Source organism: Aotus nancymaae, unplaced genomic scaffold, assembly GCF_030222135.1.
Source record: "Aotus nancymaae isolate 86718 unplaced genomic scaffold, 86718_ANA_hifiasm-v0.15.2.pri h1tg000003l, whole genome shotgun sequence".
Lineage (NCBI taxonomy): Eukaryota > Metazoa > Chordata > Mammalia > Primates > Aotidae > Aotus > Aotus nancymaae.
In genome coordinates this window covers 12,684,573-12,707,877 of record NW_026988414.1, presented here as the reverse complement: position 1 = coordinate 12,707,877, position 23,305 = coordinate 12,684,573, and the positions used below count along the sequence as shown (strand labels likewise).

Sequence of the window (23,305 nt, the reverse complement as noted above, 5' to 3'; positions counted from 1 at the left end):
ACATAGGAAAAGAAAAAATGTTATTAACACATCTTCATAATAATACCTTATATCAGTAGCATGCTTTAAGTTTACAAAACTCAGTACAGTTCGGGGTAAAAACATAGAATCTATGGAAATCTGGGCCCATGTTCCTGCTTTGCTGCTTGCATGTCTGAACATGGATAAACTGCTTGGTCTATTATGGATGCAGTTTTCTCACATGTAAAACTGAGGATGAGCTTTCGTGCCTATATCTTGGCACTTAGCACATTGTAGATGCTCAAGGAAGATGTGTTGAAAAAATGAATAAAATGAATTAATGTGGAAATAGAGCCTCATACACCCAGTAAGAGACATGGAGACACAATTCAAGTAACTGTACCATGTACTGTCTTTACTAACAACTTGCCTCTCATAAAGAGGAATCAATAAACAAGAGTTCCTTTTTTCTTCTCTCACCAGGCATGCATCCACTGAGCACAAACTTTGCTTTTGCATGATCAGATGAATGCACAAAGTCTTGTAATGGATTATTATCATGACTATCTAGGTTGAATACTTTAGAGATGAAGAGTTCATGGAGCTTGTTTACAGTTCAGTTCTGCAATGCTCAATGGAATGTCTCCCAAACCCAAAGAAACATGGTCAGAGAATTTGTCTCTTGGTAACTCAGCCTCAAAGGTTGCCAGGGTTCAGAAGGAAAACTGAAGGTGATCATGTTGGCAGGGGGTTTCACGTGCTTCTTTTATTAGTTGGTATTATGGCGCAGCGGTGCTGCAATGGCAATATGCTTAGGACTGAGGGGTAGCTTTGGTAGAGGGTCCTTGTGAAGAGGATAGACCAGAAATCACAAAGCCATGCCAATTTTGTACACAAAATTTACACTCTGTCACCCAGGCTGGAGTGCAGTGTTACGATCTTGACTCACTGCAACCTCCACCTCCTGGGTTCAAGGGATTCTTCTGCCTCAGCCTTCTGAGTAGCTGGGACTAGAAGCTCATGCCACCAAACCTGGCTAATTTTTGTATTTTTTGTAAAGACTGGGTTTCACTATGTTGGCCAGGCTGGTCTCGAACTCCTGACCTCATGATCCACCCTCATTGTCAATCTACTTACTCACTTAACTGTTTGTGACCCCACCCTACTTATTCTAACAGAAAGGCAGCTTTAAATCTAGTTTGCATCTGTTAGAAACAGTATTATTTCAGGTCCTGTATTTAACTTCTCTGACTTTCAGTTTCCTCACGTGCAAAATGTGGTTAACAATAGCACCTACACTCAAAACCAGGGTGACAATGAAATGACATAATTTATGTACAGTGCTCCCTCTTGTGCCTGGCATACAGTAAGTGCTCAATAAATGGCATGTACGATGATGAGAATAATGATGATGAATGTTGATACTGGTGTCAACTTATTCCCTAGGAGAGAGTGTTTTTGTTCACCTTGTCCTCACTTCCTGGCCAAACCCTATTTATCCTTCAGTAGCCCGCTGAGGTCACGTCCTCAAAGGTCATTTTCCTTTTTTATTCATTTAAAAAAGTGTTAGCTGTTTATTCCTCTGAGCTCTGGTTGGTCATTTTCTGTAACTGCATTTTAGCCCTTACCACCTTGGATTATACTCAACAGGCATACTTCATTTATTGTACTTTGCTTTATTGAGATTTGCAAATATTAAGGTTTTTACAAATTGAAGGCTTGTGGCAAGGCTCAGCCTAGCAAGTCTGTTAGCGCCAATTTTCCAACAATATGTGCTTCCTTCATGTCTTGGTGTCACATTTGGTAATTATCAAAATATTTCAAACTTTTTTTTTTATCATTGTATCTGTTATGGTGGTCTGTGGTCAGTAAACTTTGATGTTATTATTGTAACTATGTGGGGACACCATGAACTGCACCCATATAAGATGGCAAACTTAATCTATAAACGTGCATGTTCTGACTGCTCCACTGACTAGCCATTCCTCAGGCCTCCCTACTCCCTGAGAAGCAATAATGCTGAAATTAGGCCAATTAATAACTCTACAATGACCTCTAATTGTTTAAGTGAAAGGAAGAGTCTCACGTCTCTCACTTTAAATCAAAAGCTAGAAGGCATGGCAAAAGGCAAGACAGGCTGACACCTAGGCCTCTTGCACCAATTAGCCATGTTGTGAATGCAGAGGAAAAGTTTTTCAAGGAAATTCAATATGCTGTTCCAGTGAACACAAGAATGATAAGAAAGCAAAACAGCCTGGTGCTGAATGAAGAGAGTTTTAGCGGTCTGGATAGCAGATCAAACCAGCCACGACGTTCCCTTAAACCAAAGCCTAATCCAAGGTAAGGTCCTAACTCTCTTTAATTCCATGAAGGATGAGAGAGGTGAGAATGCTGCAGAAGGAAAGTCTGAAGCTAGCAGAGGTTGCATCCTGAGGTTTAAAGAAAGAAGCCATCTTCATAACAGGAAAGTACAAGGTGAAGAAGCTAATGCTGATGAGAAGGTGCAGCAAGTTATTCAGAACATCTAGCTAAGATTATTGTTGAAGATGGCTACCCTAAACAACCTATTTTCTTTCTTGTTTTGGTGACAGTGTCTTGCTCTGTCACCCAGGCTAGAGTGCAGTGGTGTGACCTCAGCTCACTGTAACCTCCACCTCCCAGATTCAAGTGATTCTCATGCCTCAGCCTCCCCAGTAGCTGAGATTACAGGCGCACGCCACCACGCCCAACTCATTTTTTGTATATTTAGTAGAAACAGGGTTTTGCCATGTCGGTCAGGCTGGTCTCGAACTCCTGGCCTCAAGTGCCTGCCTTCCTCAGTCTCCCAGCATGCTGGGATTACAGGCATAAATCTCCATGCCTGGCCAACAACCTATTATCAATGTATAAAAAATAGCTTTATATTGGAAGAAGTTGATAATTTTCATAGCTAGAGAGAAGTCAATGCCTGGCTTCAAAGCTTCAAAGGACAGACTGACTGACTCTCTCTCATCAGGGGCTAATGCAGCTGGTGACTTTAAGTTGATGCCAATGCTCACCTACCATTTCAAAACTCCTAGGGCCCTTAAGATTATGCTAAATCTACTCTGCTTGTGCTCTAAAGCCTGAGTGACAGCACATTTGTTTACAACGTGGTTACTGAATATTTTAAGGTCATTATCAAGAACTACTAAGGAATCATTATCAAAAGATTCCTTTCAAAATATTATTGCTCTTGACAAAGCATCTACTCGGCTAAAAGCTCTGATGGAGATATACAAGGAGATTCACGGTGTTTTCATGCCTGCTGAAACAACATGCATTCTGCAGCCAATAGATCAAGGCAAGAGTTTGACTTTCAAGACTTATTAAGAAATACATTTTATATTGCTATAGCCACCATAAAGAGGGGTTCCTCTGATGGATCTGGGCATTGTAAATTGGAAACCATCTGGAAAGGAGTCACCATTCTAGATGCCATTAACAACATTTGTGATTCATGGGAAGAAGTCAAAATATCAACAGTAACAGGAATTTGGAAGAAGCTGATTTCAAACCTCATGAATGATCATAAGGGGTTCAAGACTTCAGTGGAGTAAATCACTGTAGATGTGACAGAAATAGCAAGAGAACTAGAATTACAAGTAGAGCCCGAGGATGTGACTGAATTGCTGCAATTTCATGATAAAATTTGAATGGATGGGATGAGGAGTTGCTTCTTATGGGTGAGCAAAGAAAGCAGTTTCTCGAGATGGAGTCTACTCTTGATGAAGATGCTTTGAACACTGTTGAAATGACAACAAAGGATTTAGAATACTACATAAACCTTGATAAAACAGTGGCAGGATTTGAGAGTATTGACTCTGGTTTTTAAAGCAGTTCTATCTTATATAAAATACTATCAAACAGCATCACATACTACAAAATTATTTTATGAAAGATAGAGTCAATTGAGGTGGCAAACCTCATTGTTGTCTTATTTTAAGAAATGGCCACAGTCACCCAACCTTCAGCAACCACCACCCTGATCAGTCAGCAGCCAACAACATTGAGGCAAGACCTTCCACCAGCAAAAAGATTCTAACTCGCTGAAAGTTCAGATGATCATTAGCACTTTTTGTGTAATCAGGTGTTTTTAATAAAGGCATACACATTATTTTCTGAGACACACTGCTGTCATACACTTAATAGACTACAGGATATTGTAAACATCAGTTTAATATGCACTGGAAGACCAAAAAATTGGGGTGATTCCATTTATTGCAATATTTGCTTTATTGTGGTCATCTGGAACCCAATCTGCAATATCTCTGAAATATGCCTGTATTTGTTTCTATGTCTGTCTTGTTCATTGGCCTGTGGGCCTTTAATTGGAAATAATCTTTAGAAAACTGTGGCTACTCTCGCTCAGCTGCATGACCCTGCACAGTTATGTCTCCTCTCTAGACCTCAGATTTTTATGCCTTCCACATCAAAATATGGTGAGAACACAATTTGTCAACTGTAAACCCATCTCTATACATGATTAAATATGACACCTCATTTGTCTACTTTTCCAGCTGAATATGAAAGATAAAGCAAAGCTAAGAAAGAGAAAAGAAATTAAGAGAGAGGTGAAATTTCTTGTCCAATTGGTTTTTTCTCTCTGTTGCCCATTGCACCATTTTTTCATGAGTTGCTACAAAAACGTGCTTGTCACTGCAAGTCTCAGCTGTCAGGGGCAAAGGAGAAAGACACATGAGCAGAGGAGTGAGCTGGCAGAAGCTGTGGCCTGCGGTCTCGTTCAGAGCCTAAAACAAAGCCGTACATGTTGAGTGCAGAACAGTAACGACAGCTGTCAAACTGCTTGCCAGAGCCCCCAAGTGGCAAGCAGGGGATGGAAGCGATTGTTGGGAGATCCTGGTAGTGACACAACACAGTGAGGTCACAGTGTGTCACCCACACAGCCCTTCTACATGGCTGCTATTGTAAGTTGGTGCAGGGTGGGAGCCTATGAGAGAATACTTAGCTGTTAAGACTGTTTGCAAAGAAACATGGCTCAGAACATTGCAGCTCTCAAAAGTGGAACGAGGTCATATGTGGAAGAGCCAAGTAGAATGTGTGTGTGTGTGTGTGTGTGTGTGTGTGTGTGTGTGTGTGTGTGTGTGTGTAGGAGAGTGAGACTTCAGCCTGTAGTCCCAGAATTAGCTGCAATTTGAAAGATTTAATTCAGCATTTCACAAGTGTGGATCTTTTGCCCCTCAGGGAACATCTTTGATTGTCATGACTGAGGGGATGCTGCTGGCATCTGGTGGATGGAGGTCAAGGATGCTGCTGCTAAATGTCTTACACTGCACAAGACAGCCCCCACAACAAAGAATATGGGACCCCACATGTCAATGATGCAAAAGTTGAGAAACCCTGCTCTAATCCAACTCCTTTTTGCAGATGACAACATGAGTGGCAAATTGGGCTAGACTCCCATCATCTAGCTCTCAGTTACAAGTCCTTCTCATTCTGCCACATTATCTTGGCCAGGCAGTGGGCATGCATAGCTGTGTTTCAACCTGCTTTGTTATTAGGGTCTGTGATACAATCTACACTTCCTCAAGCAGAGACAAATACTTCATGGAAAAAGTCAGAATATATCTCTGTTGATTTAGAAAATCACAATGATCCTCAGAGCACCAGAAATGAAAATGAAAGGTTCTATACAGTCCTTGACTCTATTAATGGAAATGGTTATTTTGGGGGCTTGAACAAGGATGCATACATATGTTGCCCAAATATATATATAAGTTATGATGCCAGGCAATGATTCCCATTGTGTAAATAAGATCATATCAGCACCAACTGTGCTGGAGACTCGAGATAATACGAGAGTTGCATTATTGGTATTTATTGAGCATCTACTATATGCTGGCCTTAAAATGGTTTTTCTTGGTAGTTGCCAAAGCATACAGTCCAGAGCAGTTATTAATAAAGATGTATTCCAAAAGATGGTTAGGGTTATCCCATTTAACAAATGAGCACCTTAGGACCTGGAGACATTGAATAGCTTTCTCAAACTCACAATTCCCAAATGTCAGACTCGGGATTCTAACCTTCATATATCTCATTACACAGTCCGTACAATTCCTAGCATTCCCCAGCCCCATCTCACTCCAGCTGAAATTAGACGCTGCCCTCCAGAGATTCAAAATATAATGGGGGAGTCACAGCCACATATGAACAATCCTAATATGAAATATGCTGCCATAAATACTATAATAAAGAAATGAAGTCCAATGGAGGAATGAAGGCCAGAGAAATTGTTTTTAGCAAGGGGTCTGGAAGAGCCCCGTAGAAGAGGGAGGTAGTACTTGAGAAGGGTTTCAAATAGCATGCAAGGTTTTAGTGAGGACAGATGAGGAAAAGGAAATTTCAGCAGAACAAATAGCCTACAAAAAGCCTTGGGTGGGTGGGAGAAGGCAGGAGAGTGAAGAGATGTGTGCTGGGGATAGCACACCGGGTGGCAGAGGGCTTAGGGTGAACCAGAGCCCTGAGGCAGCCGATCACCCATCTTTCACTCTCTCACTCTCTCTCCCTGTCATCAGATGAACTGTGGATTTCACTTCTGTACTGCCCACTAAGTTCAAAAAGCATTGTGGATGTTCAATAAATGTATCTATTCATTCATTACCATACTGAACGACTATTATGTGTCAAGTACTCTTCCAGAAGATTGAATCGTGCATAGAACAGCCAGGGCCCTCAAAGAGCTTATTTTTGGTTAGCGGGGAGAGAGGAAGAAAAAAATGGGCACTGACTCTATGTGTGGTGGTTGCAGAGTGCTCTGAACCAAATCAAAGCAGGTCAGAGGGATGAGAGCGCAGGTGCTGCTTTCTATGCAAGGGTGCTCAGGAAAAGCATCTCTGAGAAAGGGGCTTCCAGGCAGAGACCTAAAGAAAGTAAAGGGATGAGTGGTGCAGATGCCCCAGGGAAAAGCAGTGTCAGTGGAAAAAAGGAAAAGAGACAGGGACGGGGCAGGTTCATGTTCAGCCATAATCAGAAGTCAGGTTGCATTTCAGTCTCCCACAGGGAGCTTACACTTTAGTTGCTGTAAAAGTCACATTGAGGAAGAGACCACACATTAAATGAACATTTACTATGTGCCAGAAACTGCACTTGTTTCTTTAATGTGACCTGTGCAAATACCAGGAGGGCGAGGGTGATGGTCCCCGTTTTATACATGGTGGAGAGGGAAGACCAAGGTTCAGAAAGACGAAGTAACTGGCCTCATACCACAAAGCTGGCAAACAGCAGATTTAGAACTGTAGGTTGTGCTGTTCTGTGTGAATTTGGGAGCCCCTGACCATGTGTGTTTATCAAGAGCTTTCAATGTGGCTAGTCCAAATGGAGGTGTGCTATTCATAAAAATAAACACCAGCATTTCAGACACTTAGCAAGAATAATCGAATTTATTTATTTTTTTGAGACAGGGTCTCACTCTTATTTCTCAGGCTGGAGTGCAGTGGCACAAATACAGCTCACTGCAGCATTGACCTCCAGGGCTCAAGCGATCCTCCTGCATCAGCCTCCCCTGTAGCGGGGATTACAAGCACATGTCACCATGACAGCTACTTTTATTATTTTTTATAGAGAATAATTTTATTATTTGGGAGGGGGCTGAAGCCAAGCCATCCTCCCACCTTGGCCTTCCAAAGTGCTGAGATTATAGGTGTGAGCCACCATGCCTGGCCAACAGAATTTTAAATAGCTCACTAATGTCTCATACTGATTACATGTTGAAATATTATGATCTGGGAAATATTGTATTAAATAAAAAATTAAGGTGGCTGCTAGAGACTTTAAAATTACACATGTGGCTGGTATTCCACTTCTATTGGGCAGCGGGGGCCAGGATGAACCCTCATACTCTCTGACACTGCTCCAGAAGGTCATTCATCCATCTCCACATTTTTTTTTTAGACGGAGTTTCACTCCTTTTGCCCAGGCTGGAGTGCAATGGCACGGTCTTGGCTCACTGCAACCTCCGCCTACCGGGGTCAAGCAATTCTCCTGCCTCAGCCTTCTGAGTAGCTAGGATTACAGGCATGTGCCACCGCACCCAGCTAATTTTGTATTTTTTTTAGTAGAGATGGGGTTTCTCCATGTTGATCAGGCTAGTCTCGAACTCCCGACCTCAGGTGATCCGCCCACCTTGGCCTCCCAAAGTGCTGGGATTCCAGGCCTGAGCCACCATGCCTGGCCCCATCTCTACATTTTTATCAACAGAGTAGAACCCAACTTACTCTCCCTTAGAGCCTCGGGGTTGAGCCACTCCCCGCCTGCCTCTTGCCTCCAAAATCACCAAACTAACAAACAATAAATATACTGGAAATATAAATTCCCATTCACAAAGGCCACATCTCCCAATCCCCATGCCCTAGCAACAGTCTAGAATATCTACCACTATGCATTTCAGAACTGTTGTTCTTCCAAAAGATTCACAAAGGGAATTTCCTAGCACTGCAGTTTAGAGCTTGTGAAATGAGAGACTGGTTCTATTCTGAGTGCTGCCCTTGACCTCCTGTGACCTCCAGTGAGTCACAGGCCCATTGCTGCACAGGGCTCTGGTCTACTCAGAGCTGCCAACACTGGCTGTGGTGTGGCGAGCACGTGGGGGCCTTGGTTGAACTGTGCTATATATAAGCCTGCAGTGTTATTAAGGGAATCGGGTTCAACCCACACAGAGTGCATTCTCTAATTGTTGCTATTGTAAATTATTTACATCCGAGGCACGCACTCAGGAGGAGATGAGAGAGAATGACCTTCCAGCAGCTCTGTTACCAAGCTCATCCTCTGGAGATTTCTGCATGGATTGCTGGGCCATGACCCATATTCTGGGCCAGAGGTGGAAGGGAATGCCTCCTCCCTCTCTCCGCCCAGGTCCCTGAGAAACTGGGCTAATGATGAGATCTGGCAAGTTAACCCACAATACCTGCCTCTTAAATCTGAGTCAACTGGATAATCTCATATAGGATTAACTCCCAAATCTGCTTCTCCAGATAAGACTTCCCACCAGCAATGCAGACCTTCAAAGCTGAGTGACCTTGGGCATGTTATTAACCTCCTCTGTGCCTCAGTTTCCTCATGTGTAAAATGTGGCCAGTAATGGGAGGTGCACATCTCTCAGAGTTCAGATCCAAATTAAACATAATTTTAAAATGTAACTATTTGTCTTGGTTTAAACTGAAGCCCAAAACTATAGCTACCATATTCCAAACACAGGTGCATGACTGTCATATAGAACTTATAAAATCAGGCAACCGAAATGCACTTTTTGGGGGTTCTTAACTTCTTCCCCATATCACAGCATTAAAAGTAAAGATGCCAGGACTAGGAGTGGAGTTTAAATGGCCTCTGACAGTGTTAAGACCTCCTTTCTACCCTTTAAACTTCCCAGGGGCAGAACTGGGTATAGAGGCCCCCTCACCTCGGGCTTCCACAGGACAACTCAAAGAGCATGGCAAATGTCTCCTGGAGCTTGGGGGAGCAGGGAGGATTGGTGTCTAACTCACATCAGAGAAATCTCAAAGAAAAATTCCAAAGAGAGAAATCTAAAGAGAGGCAGGCTGAACCCCAGCAGTAAAGAACGGGCTGCAATTTGGGAAGTAACCACCTAATTCATGGGTGAAAGGAATGTGCTGCCTCCCCTCCCCATAGATCAGAGGTGGGCAACCTGCAAGGGAAAACCGGGTGATGTTGCCTTCAATCCTAACGCAGAGGGAGAGGTGATGCCAGAAACAGGAAACTGGAATCTCCCTGCCATGTGCCAACAGTCCAAAGGATGAGTGACAGGCAAGCAGCTGAAGATGCATTTTCCTACATCAAAGGAATCATAAGTAAGAAATCCCAGAGAAAAAGGAAAACTCCAAAAATACCCAGAAAGAAATGTTGCCAGTAGGAAAAGGTTAGCATTAAACATCTGCCAAGGCTGCAAAGCACCGATACCAGATCATCAGAAAATACTCATCAAGGAAGACTCCTTCTATCTCCTTACTTCTCCATTGTTGGCCCAGCCTTGTGACTTGAAGAAGTCAGAGGTCAAGGTTAGCAAGATGGAGGAGGCATGATAAAATTGTAACTTAGGGAAAGAGGCAAATCTGGAGGAAGAGTGAAGTTTTCACTTTAAATAAAATATTTGCTATAATACACTGAACTAGACACATTGATTACTGAGCAGAGACTATGCATAGAGAATAGAGGTGAACCCCTCAAATTTTAAAAGTCACCTGAAAAAAATCATATTTTTTTACAACGCTCAATCAAAAGTGAGATTTAATCAGATTTCTCAAGAATTGAGATATTCAAGATAATCATGAAGACTAAAGGATGGATTTACATCTACTATCATTAATGCTGACCCTTGCTCTAAGTGGATTTTGAACACTGGGGAATTGAGATATTAGCTAGTAAAGTTAATATGTGTAAATAATTTATACACATACAATCACAGGAAGGAATATTGCCAAAAATGTGTACCGATTGTTGCATGCATATCTTATGAAAACATTCTAGAAAACCATGGAATGAGTGTTCATTATAATTTATATATTTTATATTATTATTTTTAACCACATAATCAACATCTGTAGGAAATTCCACCGGCTTCTCAAACTCGAAATATCCCCAACTAAACTCATCATCACCCTCTCAAACTTTCCTTTCTCCTAGGATTCCCCATCCAAGTTAACCACATAATCTCCCAAATCACGCCTGTGAGAGAAGCTTGGGACTTTTCCTAACTTTCTCCTCCATCCTATTCAGCCATTGTCACTGCCGCCACCACCATCTCCACATCCTGTCAATTTCATTTGCTTTCACATCCATCTGCTTCCTTTGCCAGTCTTTTTTTTTTTTTTTTTTTTTTTTGACAGAGTTTCGCTCCGTTGCCAGGTGCCAGGCTGGAGTGCAGTGGCGCTATCTCGGCTCACTGCAACCTCCACCTCCTGAGTTCAAGCAATTCTCCTGCCTCAGCCTCCGGAGTAGCTGGGACTACAGGCGCGCACCACCACGCCCAGCTAATTTTTGTATTTTTAGTAGAGACAGGGTTTCACCATGTTGGCCAGGATGGTCTTGATCTCTTGACCTCGTGATCCGCCCGCCTCGGCCTCCCAAAGTGCTGGGATTACAGGTGTGAGCCACCACGCCTGGCCCTCCTTTGCCAGTCTTACCCTTCTCCTGTCTCTGTAAACCTCAGAGCAATCTTACACTCTTCCCTTTACCTTTCACACTTCTCTTTTTCTAAGCCTATCCTTGCTTGACACCTGTCATTCCATTTGGAAAATGGCTAAGTCTCACTTGGATTATCACAACCATCTTCCTACTGGTCTTCTCACTTCACGTCTCTCTACCACCTCCATCCTAAGCACTTGTTGTCAAAGTGATCTTTCAAAATACAGACATGACACTCACTTAATTTAACAGATCCAACCATTCCCTATTGATTGTTTCACGCCTTAGTCTTGCATTCAACAATAAGCTGAATCATTTTCCTACTTCCAAGATTCCATACAACATTCTCAACTCATCCTGCTCTCCAGATTCTCTCCCCAATTGCAACAACTGAACACATTGTAAATCTTTATGCCTCAGTGCCTTTGTTCAGGCTGTTCCCTCTCCCCACAATGCCCATCCTTGTTTCCCAACTTCATAATAGGAAATTCATGGCTAAGAGTGAATGAAAGATTACTGAGCATGTATTACTTGCTGGACACTATGCCAGACTCTCATGCCCCACAGCATTAAATCAACAGAACCATCCAATAAGACTAAATTGCATTATTTCAATTTTTGCAGATGATAAAGCTAAGGCCCTTTTAAAAACCTGATTATTTTTTCAGTGTCTTCATATCTAAAAATGGCAGAATTGATCTTAAACCTAAACCAATTCTAAGTGCTATGACCCAGGTTTTTAAAACAGCAAGCTAAGAAACCACATCATCCCCAATTGTAGTTTTCTTATTTTGACCAGTGTGAACTACCACAAATAAACAGTAAAAATGTTAATAAAGAGAATTTCTGTTATGTCATCTTGAAGCATGAAACTCCTGGAAATAGCGAATCTAGAGAAGTTCATGGAAACCTGGATAAAAATTAAAAAACGTAGAATAATTTTTTTGAGATTTTTTTCTATGATCCTGAGTATTATTTTTTATTAACAATATAAACATAAGTCATGTATAGTATCTTTTTCTTTTTAAATATTTCATTTGGACCCACATTTAGGAATGTGAAGATCTAAGTTCAGGGAAACTGCCTTTGGAGTTTTCTCCCCAAATTATCAGCAGTCGATGCAAGAGGCCTTTCAAAAGGGAAGTGAAATAAATATCTTAGAGTATTTACTCTAGGCCAATTTACTGAAATTCAATAGATATTTATTGAGCTTCTATTTTAATTGGCTCTCACAGTCCAGAATGCAAAACGGACACAGAAAAAGGTAATTACGATATAGTGCAATAACAGAGCAAAGACAGGATACTTCCAGGGTTCTGTGGAACATAGACCCCTAAACTTTCTGGCAGTGCTTCCTGGAGACGACATCTATATGAGGGCTTAGAAGACAGAGAGACATCTGTGAGGTAACAAAAAGTCTGGCCTACATTTCAGGCCAAAAGAGACACACATGAAATAGCATGAAGCAGTGTGTTGTGAACATAGAATCTACAAATATTTCCCAGTGCTGCAGTGGGAATTTTGAGGCAGTGAGTGGTGGAGGATGAAGCGAAACCTCAATGGGATCACTTATTACATAATCATATCATTACTCACAACATTCTTTTTTAAATTTTATTTTATTTTAGTGCTAGGGTACATGTGCAGGATGTGCAGGTTTGTTACATAGGAAAACATGTGCCGTGGTGGTTGGCTGTACCTATCAACTCATCACCTAGGTATTAAGCTCAGCATGGATTAGTACCTATCAACTCATCACCTAGGTATTAAGCCCAGCATGGATTAGTTATTTTTCTTGATGCTCTCTCCCATCCTGCCTTCCCTCGGCAGGCCCCAGTACATGTTGTTCCCCTCCCTGTGAAGGATCAAGATTCCTTTTTCCCCTTCTATGTATGTCCAGCATCTGCAACCAATTATTGGGTAGTTACTGAATCAGTATTTATTGAATGGGTGAACTATACAAATTGAGATCTAGGATTCACTCCATAGGATCACAGGGAACAATCGGAGGCTTCTAAACACAGTAGCTCTATATCAGAGTTTCATTTTAGGTGAATTACTCCAACTGCAGGGGTTAGTGGATAGATTTAAGGTAGGATAAGGAAGCAATTGAGGACACTATAGATTATATATGGTCTGAACAAGACATCTTGCATTAGATGGAAGTAAAAACTGAGAAGCAAAATTAGCAAGATTTGGTGACTAGGTGGGTGAAGTGAGAAAAGGAAGGTGTATACAATGACTCCTAGGTCTGTTTTGGTAACCAGGTTAATAATGGTGCTATTAATGATAATAAACAATACTGAAAAAGGAATGCGTTTTGAGTAAATGATGACAAGTTTCCTCTTGGATCTGTTGAATTTGAGGTGTCTGTTGACATTCAAGTTAGGATTTCTAGTAGGCTAAGAATCCTTGAGCCAAAAAGAAAAGGAAGGAGGAGGAGGAGGAGGAGGAAGAAGAGGAGGAAGAGGAGGAGGAGGAAGAGGTAGAAGAGAGGCCAGGACTAGAGTTAAATGTTTTTAAATCACTATGAACCAGTGGTGATAGAACTCCAGGAGTGGATGAGACCACTCAGTGAACACATGAGTCAAGAATAATGCAAATAAACAATAATCAATGCTCCTTTTTAATCAACATGAAGAGGAAGAGATGCCATGAATTAGACTGAGAAGAGACAGTAAGTTGAGAGAAGGGGAATTATGACAGAATAATGACAATAAAGCAAGGGGAGCAGGGGTGTGTAAGAAGAAAAAGGGTCTCAAGTTTCAAAAGCTGCAGAGTGCTACAACAAGATAAAGATGAAAAATATCTACTAGACTTAAGAATACAGAGAGTTGATAGTTGTCAACAGCTTGATGGGAACAGAAGATTCACTGAAAGAGATTAAGGCATGAATGGGATGTGAGTCAATGGAGACATGGAGTGTAGAGTACTTGGTTAAGATGGAAAAAGCAGAGGAGCAGTATCCAATGCCTCTTCTTTCTCCTTACCAGAGAGGGAAGCCAATAGTCAATGGAAGATTTTTTTTTTTTTCTTTAGGGAAAGGCTTTAGTATTTTTAATCCTAGGATAGACCTAAAATTAAAGAATAAAATATGGGCGAGAAAGATAATTAGCACTTACTGACAGAGCAGAATGGAGTCTGGGATAGGGTGGTCAAACTCTGGACCAGCCACTCAGTAATTAAATAGAAAGTGTCTATGGCTTTAGGGAGCCATAAGCTGATAAGGGAGATAAATCTTTTTTTGTAATTTGTAAAACCCAAATTACAAACAATAGATTAAGTATCAGAGATCTGAACAATATTGTTGGAACAAAGGAAGGGAGAAGTAACTCAAACAAAGCCAGTTTAAAAAGACTTCTCAGGGGAGCTGAGATTTGACTTGAGCTCTAATGGTTCAAATAGGGATATGCTAGCTGAAAGGAAAAAAAAAAAAAAAAAAAAAAACTAAGAGAAAGTTTTCCAGGTCATGAGACTAGTGTGAGCAAAAGCATGAAATCATAACCCACCTACTATGTGAAAAAAAAAAAAGAAAACTTCTAAGGGAAGTTTTTCCAGGTCATGAGACCAGTGTGAGAAAATGCATGGAATCATAAAAACCCACCACAAAAATGAATAAGGAAAAATAAGTAAGAAATACAAAGAGTAAGAAGTTTGCTCTTCCCACAGAAGCATACTGAAGAGCTTGGAGGCAGAAATAGATGTCAAAGATAGAATCTGGCACTACACAGGTGCTCAAGGTTTTCCAAATTCTATGAAACGCCTCCATGTCTCTAGGAACTAAAGAGCAAATTCTCACCGTCCCTTGACAATTCATCTCCAGTATCTCCTCTGGAGGCCTTTATTGATGGAAAAGGACACTGGTAGGAGTAAACTCTCCTATATTTGGGACCTTGCAGGCACTTGTTCCTTCTTTGTGTTTCTATCTCATTCCATGGTTGACATTTATGTTTCTGAGACTGAATGATGAGCATCCTAAAGGTAAGGCCCAGGTTCTAATACAAACCTATATCCTTACGTTTAACATAAAAACTGGCAATGCAATAAATGTGATTGACCTTTTCTATTTGCCTCTCAGGGCCTGTTTTCCCTTCTTAACGGTCATCAATTTCATTCAGTTCTTATAGTGTGATGGATAGTTTCAAGATCAGTCCATGATTTGACTTAAAGAAGTAAAATGTAAAAGACCCTCAGGACCAAGAAAGCAAGGCTTTGCTACCAGACCTGATCCTAAAGGGATGAGAAGCTGGAGTGTTGGTGGCCATTTTATCACTATGAGGAGGAGCCTTGGAAAGGCAGGACCAAGACTTGTTCTAAGATGAGACTAGAGGAACTAGCAACCTGCTTCCCAGCTTTGCTCACAAGCTTTAGTTACATAAGATAATCCCATGGTTTTGTTGTTTTGGGTTTTGGATTTTTCTTACCTTAAAACAATTTCAGTTTGGTTCTCTATTGCTAGCAACACACAGAGTCCAAACAAATAGCAACTTGTCAACAACATCTGCATCCATATATAAAATTGGGGGATTTCAATGTAATTTAAATGGTTCCCTCTATGGTACTGGTTTGGAGGTGTTTCTGCTGCCATGAGTGTTTCTTGGTAAATATGGAAGGTAATGAAGTCTGTCTTAATCATTTACCGCTCTCTCTTCCTAGCTTTTTCTAGGCCTCCACTGATTGCATAGCTGCCATTCTGCCCAAGACCTCCAGCTTTACTCATGTGAGAATCAACCAAAGATGCAAAGATACAAGGAATTCACTATTTCCATCCCTTTGACACTATCTGAGGTTTCACAAAGAGTAGTCCACAGACCACCTTGGTCAAAATAACCAGGGATGCTTCATAAATGTTCAACCTCTTCGACCCTTCACCAGACCTACTAAATTACAATCTCCCTAGTAAGAAGGGTACAGGGATCTGCATTTTTAGTAAATTCTCCAGGTGAATGCTATACACTAAAGGGCAAGAGCCACTATCCTAGCTGAGGAGGAAGATCAGTAGGGTCAGCTGAGGCCATTGCCGAACTCTAAGAAATGCCTTACTACATTGCTTCAGGGATGAGCCTCCTGATGAGCTAGAACCAGGGTCCTTCCTGTTATCCACAAACCTGAATAAAAAAGCCCTGCACTATCTGATATCTAAGGTCCCAACCAGCGCCATCTGTGTGATTTTCAGAAGGCTACGTCACCACTCTGAGGATCTATTTTCCTATCTGTGTTGCTAGATTCAAGAACTCTGGATGTAATAATTCTAACCACCATTTTTAGTCCTCACTATATTATTAAAAACGTACTAATGACAAAAATAAATTGCAAACACTTAATGTATAGATAGGAGCTGTGTCAAGAACTTTGAATACATTAGTTCAATTGATCTCCACAACAACGTATGGCATAGTTGTGGTAGATTACTTTAATGGCCCCAACACGTCACCCCTCCCTAACATTAGGCACTGTGTCATGTACATTTTCAGCCCTTCTACTAAGGAGGTAGAGCCTATTCTCCTTTCCTTGAATTTGGGCTCATCTTTGTAACTCTCTTTGGATGAGGCAGAAGTGATGGTGTGTCAGTTCTGAGCCTGTACAAAAGAGATCTTGTGAGTTTCCACTTCATCTCTGTGCTCCTGCTACTGTCACAAGGATATGCCTGATGTTTCAGAGAGAGGATAAAAGACATATAGAGCAGACTGTCCAGCCAACATGCCTCAGCCAAGCCAAGCTTGGAGTAGAGCCCCCCGCCTGGACTGCAGGAGCAAGAGCAGCCCAGCCTAGATCAGTGAGCCTGGGTTAGGTCAGCTGGCCCTAGCTGCCCCACGGATGCATGAGCTTCAACTACCAGCTGTTTAAAGCCAGTGAATTGGGTGGGATGGTGGGAAAAGAGAGGTTGTTATATAACAAGTTTGTGGTACTAGCTAACAGATACACTAGGTAATATTATTATTCCCATTTTATAGATAAGAAAACTGAGGGTCTGTGAAGTAAAGTCACTTGTTCAAAGTCACAACATTAATAGTAAGAGCCAAAGTTGGGATTTAATGCTAGATCTATCCAAAGCATAGGCTCTTAACTCATTAAACTGTCAGCTACTGGGTTGAGGACTCTGGTCCTCAAGCAACGTGCCTTTAATCTAGTGTGGCTTGTAAATCTCAAGCAGTCTCTGACTTTAAAGTGAATTTCTCGTAGGGCAGGGTGGCTCATGCCTGTAATCCCAGGACTTTAGGAGGCTGAGGCAGGTGGATTGTCTGAGCTCAGGAATTTGAGACCAGCCTGGGCAACATGACAAAACCCTGTCTCTACCAAAAATACAAAAAAAATAGCCAGGCATGGTGGCACATGCCTGTGGTCCCAGCTACTTGGGAGGTTGAGGTGGGAGGATCACTTGAGCCTGGGAGGCAGAGGTTGCAGTGAGTCGAGTTCATGCCACTGCACTCCAACCTGGGTGACAGAGTGAGACCCCCGTCTCAAAAAAAAAAAAAAGTTCTTGAAATGTTTTTAATCTTAAAATAAAATAAATTTCCTCCTCCAGATTTCATTCAGAATTCTGGAGGTGAGGTCCCAAAATCTGTAGTCTTAAAACGTTCCGTAGTCTTAAAATGTTCCCGTATTATTTTAATGCATTCATGGGGATGAATGGCCTATATTTGGAGGAGGAGAGGACTTGTCCTAAACAAGGGGGCACTGAGTATTCACTGGAGTTCTTTCTATCTCATAGGCTACAAATGTGCTGTCCAACTTAATCCATCTATGCATAAGAAAGGAAGCTTGCAGGTTTTAAGCCACAAAGGAACAAGGTGTTTCATTGGGAGCCTAAGGAAAGAAAAAAATATATATTGCATCTTTTGGATGAAAGGCCCCTTAATCTTCAAAACACAAACCATTTTCCATACCAAAGCCCCTTCAAGTCTGCTGAGGCCTCAAGTCAGGCAAACAGCTTGTGTTTTGCAGATTAAGGGACCTTTGACCCAAAGGATCCATTTTTGTGAAACTCCAAAGGAAATGCCTGGTCTATTTCTAGCCCATACACTCTCTGATAGAGGCAGCTCTAAATGCAGTCTGAGAAGAAGGCTGCTTCCCTGCTAGGAGTGGGGCCCAGCACACAGTAGGTAGTCAGATGAATAGAAGGTTTCCTGCAAGAGATCCTTTGCCTCAAAATATCATACCTGCTTCCTTGCCAGGATGCCCCAAATGCTCATTATAGAATAAACACAACTCTGAAATAATGAAAATTCCTGCTCAAGGAAGAAGGCCAATCGTGCCAACCAGCAGGAGCAGGCATATTTCTAGCACCTTCGGAGTGAGGAGCGCATCACCTCATTCGATTCTCACAACACTGTCGCCGGCACAATGGGAAAACTGAGTCATCACTCCACAGGCCAGGAAACTGAGAGCCGAAGCAGTGTGCCTAAGATTACCCAAACACGCTCTCATGCTCCTTCCTCATCAGACCCCAGCCCCAGGAATTCAACAAGGGCAAGATAAAGTTGGAAGCAGGGTTATTTGTGGAGGATAAACTGGAGCATGCCATGAAGTTTAGCTGACACTGAACTAAGCTAAGTGAAAATACCCCAGTTCTAGCCTCCTCTACCACTACAGAGGCAAGACTTGCGGCAACTGATATCTCTAAATCTGTGAAACCTGATCTCTGTATCTGTTCAACCAAGAAGGTAGACTTCAGTGTTTTCTTATGTTCCTTCCAAGAATCACAGTATTTGTCTTGGACTACAATTCTGTACTGGTGAAATAAGGAATAGGCCGGGTGCTGTGGCTCAAGCCTGTAATCCCAGCACTTTGGGAGGCCAAGGCAGACAGATCACGAGGTCAGGAGATTGAGACTATCCTGGCCAACATGGTAAAATCCGGCCTCTACTAAAATACAAAAAATTAGCCAAGTGTTGTGGCATGTGCTTATAATCCCAGCTATTCGGGAGGCTAAGGCAGGAGAATCGCTTGAACCCGGGAGGTAGAGATTGCAGTGAGCCGAGATCGTGTCACTGCACTCCAGCCTGGCGACAGAGCAAGACACTGTCTCAAAAAGAAAAAAAAATAAGGAAGAAACTTGCACTTTATGGAGGGGTGGGGAAAGGGGAATATAGAGAGAAAGAATCATGCTCCATCTTGGCTAGCCTTGGATGAGGGGACATTGTGCCAGACAAGAGAGATGGAGTCTGAGGAAGTGAATGGATTTGATTTGTCTAAGCCTTACGAAAGCAAATATTATTGAAATGTTGGCTGACCGCCACTGACTTCCAAACAGAAAATGGCTTCCAGATATACTGTGGGAGCTCAGCAGGGTCTGTTAGAGTGAGTGATGGGGTGGCCGTGCGCAGCTGGAGAGCAGGGAGGAACATCATAATATTCTCCTGACTGAGACCAACAGAAACAGCCAGCTCAGGAGGAGGAGAGAAGGCACCAGCGAAGTGTCCCCTAAGAGGCTCAGATAATTTACAGAAAACCCAGAACGGCCTTTGAAAACCGTTAACCTAAGGCTGCTTGAGCCAAGTTATGTGGTTAGATGCCAAGAGAGTTGGTGAGTGCAGCAAGCACTGATGTGGGAGTCAGGAGGCCTGAGCTCAGGGCCCAGCTAGGTTTCTAATTCATCATGTGATCTGAGTCAAGCCTCATCCCATCCACAGACCTCAGTTGGTCTGTGCAGAAAGTTGAAGTTTTAAATTATCTCGAAGGGCCTTTCTAACTCAGACATTCTGTGACACACTCTAGCAGTGACTTACGCTCAACAAGTCCTTATTGGATACCTTTCCAATATCAGTGATTGGTTCAACAGGACTTAATGGACACCTTTCAAGTGCCAGGCAGTGTTCTGAGACTTCTCTAAACCTAAAATCTGCTTTCTGTGAGATTATCAACACTTTCCTCAGAGGAGCACTGGCCTAAAGTTACCATCCAATCCAGCCTTCTACCTTCAGGAGGTCCAGAATCACAGCATGGTTTGATGTTCATCTTATTCTTGATGACCCATAGAGAAGAGAAAGGGCTTTCCTTAAGAACCACTAAGATTTCATGTAGTCAGGATGTTCTTCGTTTGGGTCTCCCCTGAGACTTGCTTGCTCTCCAGGGAGGTAGTTCTTGCTAAGGCTGACATGGATGGGTAAAAGTCTCTTGGTCTGCACAATTATTATGTGTTATTGGCATCACCATATACATGTCAGGCATAGATTGAAAAGAAAACCCATCAGGAATATCAGGATGACGTTTCCCTCTAGTGCTCTGGAATATCTTAAATTAAGTGGTCCTTAAAGAGAACAAAATGCAGCCGCTTTATTTTATAAAAAAAGGAAATCAAGGCTTGCCCAAGGTCCCACAGCTAGTTAATGACAGCAAACCAGAATTATAAATCCCATCTTCATGCCTCCTCCTGTATACTGTTTTTACTACTCCAAGCATCCTCTCCTGTTCCTACAGACATTGATTTTTTTTTTTTTGGTGGGTTTTGTTTTCCTTTGTCTTAACATAAGAACCATTTTCCTGGGAAGTCAACTTCCCAAATTCAGCTTCTCATTACTTTGAGAGCAATCACGCTGTAATGTGTGTGAAGGATGGAGAGACATGTGGGCCTTTGGGGAACACACTGGAGAGGTGATAGAGAGGGTGGTAGTGAAACACAGGAGAGAGAGTGTGTGCTGGGGAGCAGAGGGAGCAAGAGTGCTGCAGTCAAATGCGGAGATGGAAACAAAGCAGTCGTATTGATTTGAAAAGGCGGTTCACTGAGCTGACGCTGCCAGCCTGGCTCTTCCTGGTCCGCTCTCAGCAGGTCTGTGAAGGCACACACCCACCCTCTGAGGTTCAGAACCATCCATTCTGTATGCAGGGGGTGAATTGTGGAGAATGGGGACCAGATGGGGTGTGTTCGCTTGACAGAATGGGAAAGAGAAGAGAAAATAGGGGAATGAAAGAGGATAGATCCCTTTTAGATGAATACAATATAAAGGCAACCAGGTGAATGGGTCTAAATGGACAGGCATCTGATTCTACAGAAACGGGATAGGGAAGCCTTTTCTTTAAGAAAAGGATTAATGGGAGAGCGGGAGAAGGGGCCAACCTCTTCTCCATCTTGATGGTTCTATTTCTAAGCAGATTTCATCTTCTCTCATCCGACTGGGTCAGCCTCCTAATTCAGCTCCTGAACTCAAATCTCCCCTTTCTAAACCCTTGCAGGAAAGAGATGCTCAATAAATGTTTGATGAGCAAATAAACAGCCCTGAATATTGATTTCATCTTGTCAATGATGACGAATTTTTAGCACATCACCACTTCTGCAGGCGATGCAAACTCAAAAACCCACTGAGTCCAGGCAGTAAACAAAAAAGAATGACGTGGCCAGAAACAGAGTTTAAAAAGAGAGTGTGGTGACAAATGGTAGGCACAGGTCCCAGTCTGAAAGGACAGCAGACAGCTTCCACATAGGAATGAGATCTGTAGGCTGCTGGGTCACTTGGTTTCTCAGGATAGCCAGGAGGAAATACAGATATACGAAATCTCTCCTATTTAAAGCATTGGCCAACTTTCTTTCCTCCACCCCAGCCCTGTGAGGGTCTAATACAAGAAAATATCGATGTGTTGACAGGCACACCTGTTGGTGACTATAGGCTTACAGGATCAAGTCCAAACATCTTAATTAAAAGCCCAAGATTCTACTTTAACTAGATCTAACCTATTTTCCTAGTATTGTTTTTGCTTTCTATCCAGAATTAAAACTGTGATCACAGTCAGTTCTATTTTGACAGGTTGGGAAATTTATGGCTGTCTTTACAGACACAGAGCAGTTTCTCTATCTGTTTCTGCCTCTTGAACTCAGTTCAAGTCCCACCTAAGCCCTGCCTCTTCTAGGAAGCTTTTCCTGATGACATCAGCCCCTTCTCAAATCCTATAGCTTGGAGGGAATACAAGTGTCTTTTGTCCTTCAAAATATACGCCACATTTCCATGGTTACCAGAGTCCCACACAAGAAGAGTGTTTGACTGGGAACCTAGGATGCCTGGGTTCTAATCCTGGCTCCCCCACATCTCCCCCTGACCTTGCTGGGTAGGTAGTCTTGGGCAAGTTGCCTCTTCTCTGAAACTCAATTTCCACCACATTTGAAATAAAGATACTCGCTTAAGTCAGCAGTTTTTAAAGCAGGCTCAGAGGTAGCTATGATGCAGTGAGGGGTGTTGAGTTGCAGGAGAGGTTACCTAGGCCAGTGCTGCTGCTTCCTTGAAAAACACCAATCTCCAATTGCTAAGGCTCTGATTAGTTTCTGGTATTCAGATTATGAGGTTTTTTGTGTTTTGTTTTGTTTTTTTGAGATGGAGTCTCGTGGCTTTATCACCCAGGCTGGAGTGCAGTGGAGTGATCTTGGCTCACTGCAGCCTCTGCCTCCCGGGTTCAAGTGATTCTCCTGCCTCAGCCTCCTGGGTAGCTGGGATTACATGCCACCACACCTGGCTAACATATTTTTAGATTTTTAGTAGAGATGGGGTTTCTCTATGTTGGTCAGGCTGGTCTTGAACTCCTGACCTTGTGATCCGCCCACCTTGGCCTCCAAAAGTGCTGGGATTGATTACAGGCAAGAGTCAATGAATGTGCCCAGCAGAGTATTTTTTTTTTTTTTGGGCGGGGGCCTCTGCAACTAGAAGGGGCTTTTTTTTTTTTTTTTTTTGAACCCAGCCTCTGTAACTATATTGGGCTTTTTTTTTTTTTAACCCAGCTAAATTTCATTGACCATTTATTATGTGCCAGGCACTGTACTAGATGTTCTTCCTGTTTTTCTTATCTCTTGTCTACTCTTATCCCCTAACAACATGCTAGGTACTTGGTGAAAGCTGCAGGGAGAACACCACCAACTAGGAGGTGGTTTTTCCCTGACGGCCACTTCCAGGCCACCATACTCTGGCCATCCCTTGCGGTTTCTGGTAGAGAAGACTGAAATAGAAGGAATCTTTCAGATCGAAACGCAGGGGAGCGGGGAGAAAGAAGGGAGGGAGAAAGAGAGGAGAGTGGAAGGAAGAAGAAATAAGAGAGGGAAAAAATGAGGCACTAAACCAAGGGGGAAGATAAAGAAAACCTTAGCTTCTCTTTCACCTGGACCGCAGCTCCTACTAGCCCTGTTTTCCTCTAGATCAAGAGTAGAATATGTTTTCTATAAAAATCTGGGTAGTAAATATTTTAG

At 42.4% G+C, this 23,305-nt stretch overlaps 1 protein-coding gene across 2 annotated transcripts in view; it reads right to left on the bottom strand.

Moving 5' to 3' along the window:
• BRINP1 (BMP/retinoic acid inducible neural specific 1) overlaps positions 1 to 23,305 on the bottom strand; it is a 201,788-nt gene that overhangs the window by 147,527 nt on the left and 30,956 nt on the right. The gene's annotated exons all lie outside the window — the stretch shown is intronic.